The 4,111-nt window shown below is 40.0% G+C and overlaps 1 pseudogene; it reads right to left on the minus strand.

Moving 5' to 3' along the window:
* Positions 1 to 1,044: 1,044 nt before the first annotated feature.
* Positions 1,045 to 2,281, minus strand: LOC143668450 (glyceraldehyde-3-phosphate dehydrogenase pseudogene; annotated as a pseudogene).
* Between the last annotated feature and the right edge of the window lie 1,830 nt (positions 2,282 to 4,111).

The raw sequence follows: 4,111 nt of genomic DNA on the forward strand, positions 1-4,111 counted from the left end.
GTATTTGCTGTCTGTTTTCTGATATTTCCTTTATGAATTTTTGTATATAATATTCAGAATATAGAAATTTACTAGGCATATTCATTTGCTGTGGAGCCATTATTGTAATTTTTGACTCATTACTCATATAGTACTTTCTGTCTGAGAAAGATGTAAAAGACAATGGAGAAAACACAAGAACAGGAGACATAATACTTGAGACTCAGAGATAGAATTCTGCAGTTTTGAAAGTCAGCATTACCCCATGCAGCAACTGTTAAAAAAGCTGAAAAAGAGATCAGACTTCAACTAGAGATATGAATGAAGCAGGTCTGGTTAGGACTAAGTAACTCAGACTACTGGGTAAAGGATGATGCCCATAATTTCAAACTTCAACCTCTATGCAAGACCAAGGGGAGAGATGTTTATTTGGCGCAAAATTTTATATTTTCTGTAGCACATTATATAATTTCACTTGTATGGTCAGTTTATTCATAACCCCATAATTACATAGAATCTTGAATACGGCAAGAGTTCTTGTTGGTTTGTACAGGTTGGTGTAATGCCCTGATACATCCCAGAGTAATTTGAGCAGAGAATAAAAGGGTGTTTGCAGAGTCCCCTTAGGGGACTGAGAGAAAGGAGGAAATGTTAAATTCCCCATGTGGGGAATTCCTGATATTCTTGCAAGCAGTGGGGACAACCTGTTTGAAGGCTGAGCTCTCCATTTTGAGGTTTGCCCTATGAAATTTATTTCTGCAAAGGAGAAGATAAGCCTACTTATAATTATGCTTAAAAGTTACCCCCAGAAAACCTCTTTTGCTGCTCAGTGTGTCCTCTTTCTCCAATCCAACTCTGCAGGTAAATTCACTGCCTTCCCCATGGGACATGACTCCGGGGATGTACATCTCTCTGGCAATATAGGACATGACTCTCAGAGTGAGCCTGATCCTGGCATCATGAGATTGAGAAAGACTTCTTGACCAAAAGGAGGAAGAGAAATAAAACTAAATAAAGTTTCAGTGGCCAAGAAATTTCAAATAGAGTCGAGAAATCATTCTGGAGGTTATTTTTATGTATTGTATAGTTATCCCTTTTCAGTTTTTGGCTGGGTGTATTTTACTGATGGTACATGACAAGGTAGGGTCTCAGCCCCTGCCGTTCTTCGGGTGTTCTGGGATGGAAGCTGTGGAGGATGTGGGTGATTCTCAATACTGGGGAACCGAGCTGGGGCCAGGACTCTCCAGAAGCTGACTCCCTCTGTTTCTCTCATGGGGCTGGGGTTGGTGGTCCAGAGGATCTTTCTCCTGGGATGCTGTGTAGACCATAAAGTCTACCACCCTGTTGCTGTAGCCTAATTCATTGTTATACCAGGAAATGAGCTTAATGAAGTGGTCATTTAGGGCAATGCCAGCCACAGCATCAAAAGTGGGAGAGTGGGTGTCGCTGTTGAAGTTGCAGGAGACAACCTTGTCCTCAGTATAGTCCGGAATGCCCTTTAGGGGGCCCCTTGATACCTGCTTCATTCACACCTTCTTGATGTCATTGTACTTGGCCACCTTCTCCAGCTGGCAGGTCAGATCCATAATGGACACATTGGCGGAGGGGACGTGGAAGGCCAAGCCAGTGAGCTTCCCATTCAGCTCCAGGATGACTTTACCCACCCCCTTGGCAGTGTTGGAAGATGCAGGGATGATGTTCTCTGTAGCCCCAGGGCTGTCACACCGCATTTTCCCAGAGGAACCATCCACAGTGTTCTGGGTGGCAGTGATGGCGTGGAGATGGTCATATGTCCTTCTATGATGCCATAGTTGTCATGGATGATCTTGGCCAGGAGGGTCAGGCTGTCGGTGGTGCAGGAAGCATTGCTGACGATCTTGAAGGAGTTGTCATACTTCTCATGGTTCACGCCCATCACAAACATGGCGGCATTGGCTGAAGGGGCAGGAATGATGATTCTTTTGGCACCACCCTTCAAGTGAGCACCAGCCTTCTCCATGGCTGTGAAACAGAGACTCCACAATATATTCAGCACCAGCGTCACCGCATTTAATGTTGGTGGGATCTCACTCCTGGAAGATAATAATGGGATTCCCATTGATGATAAGCTTCCTGTTCTCAACTGTGATGGTGCCTTTGAACTTGCCATGGGTGGAATCATGCTGGAACATGTAGACTATGTAGTTGAGATCAGTGAAGTGGTCATTGACGGCAACAACTTGCAACCTTTGCCAGAGTTTACAACAGTCCTGGAAATCAGCTGCCCAATATGGCCAAATCCGTTTCTTTTGACCTTCACCATCATGCCTCAGAGATGCACCTGGCACTACATGAAAAGATGAGGCTGTCTGTTGAGCAGGAAGGAGCAGAGAACTTCCTTTTTAGTTTTAGTATAATAGAATAACTAGAGGGAAGTACCTGAAACAGTAGCCTTGATTCTTGAAGAGGACTGTATAACTGTATAGCTTTTACAGTGTGACTGTGTGATTGTGAAAACCTGTGACTGACATTCCTTTTAACCAGTGTATGGATGGATGAGTAAAAAAATAAGGACAAAAAATTAAATAAATAATCGAGAGGGGAAATAAGATGTGTGGGATGTTTTGAACATTCTTTTTCATTTTAACTTTTATTCTTATATGTATTTTTTTGAGTTATGAAGATGTTCAAAAATTGATTGTGATGATGAATACACAACTATATGATGATATTGTGAATCCTTGATTGTATACTTTGGATGATTATGGGGGTATGTGAAGATATCTTAATGTTACATTAAAAAGAAGTGAGTAGAATTAACTGATGTTGATAATTTGCATATTTCTATTGCCAATTCATAAATGGCTATCAGTGCCATGTTGATCATTGGAAAAACAGTCATTAGTGCTTTTTTTTTTTTTTTTTTATTAACGGAAAGAAAAAAAAAAGAAATTAACACAACATTTAGAAATCATACCATTCTACATATGCACTCAGTAATTCTTAACATCATCACATAGATGCATGATCATTGTTTCTTAGTACATTTGCATCGGTTTAGAGGAACTAGCAACACAACAGAAAAAGATATAAAATGTTAATATAAAGAAAAGAAATAAAAGTAGTAATAATAGTAAAAAACAACAACAACAAACAAACCAACAAGCAAACAAAAACAAAAAAAACCCTATAGCTCAGATGCAGCTTCATTCAGTGTTTTAACATGATTACTTTACAATTAGGTATTATTGTGCTGTCCATTTTTGAGTTTTTGTATCTAGTCCTGTTGCACAGTCTGTATCCCTTCAGCTTCAATTACCCATTGTCTTACCCTGTTTCTAACTCCTGCTGAACTCTGTTACCAATGACATATTTCAAGTTTATTCTTGAATGTCCGTTCACATCAGTGGGACCATACAGTATTTGTCCTTTAGTTTTTGGCTGGATTCACTCAGCATAATATTCTCTAGGTCCATCCATGTTATTACATGGTTCATAAGTTTATCTTGTCTTAAAGCTGCATAATATTCCATCGTATGTATATACCACAGTTTGTTTAGCCACTCTTCTGTTGATGGAGATTTTGGCTGTTTCCATCTCTTTGCAATTGTAAATAATGCTGCTATAAACATTGGTGTGCAAATGTCCGTTTGTGTCTTTGCCCTTAAGTCCTTTGAGTAGATACCTAGCAATGGTATTGCTGGGTCGTATGGCAATTCTATATTCAGCTTTTTGAGGAACCGCCAAACTGCCTTCCACAGTGGTTGCACCCTTTGACATTCCCACCAACAGTGGATAAGTGTGCCTCTTTCTCCGCATCCTCTCCAGCACTTGTCATTTTCTGTTCAAAGATCTAAACATTAGGTCTAAGACCATAAAACAGTTAGAGGAAAATGTGGGGAGATATCTTACGAATCTTACAACTGGAGGCGGTTTTATGGACCTTAAACCTAAAGCAAGAGCACTGAAGAAAGAAATAAATAAATGGGAGCTTCTCAAAATTAAACACTTCTGTGCATCAAAGAACTTCATCAAGAAAGTAGAAAGACAGCCTACACAATGGGAGACAATATTTGGAAGCGACATATCAGATAAAGGTCTAGTATCCAGAATTTATAAAGAGATTGTTCAACTCAACAACAAAAAGACAGCC

Source organism: Tamandua tetradactyla, chromosome 24, assembly GCF_023851605.1.
Source record: "Tamandua tetradactyla isolate mTamTet1 chromosome 24, mTamTet1.pri, whole genome shotgun sequence".
In the NCBI taxonomy this organism is placed as follows: Eukaryota; Metazoa; Chordata; class Mammalia; order Pilosa; family Myrmecophagidae; genus Tamandua; species Tamandua tetradactyla.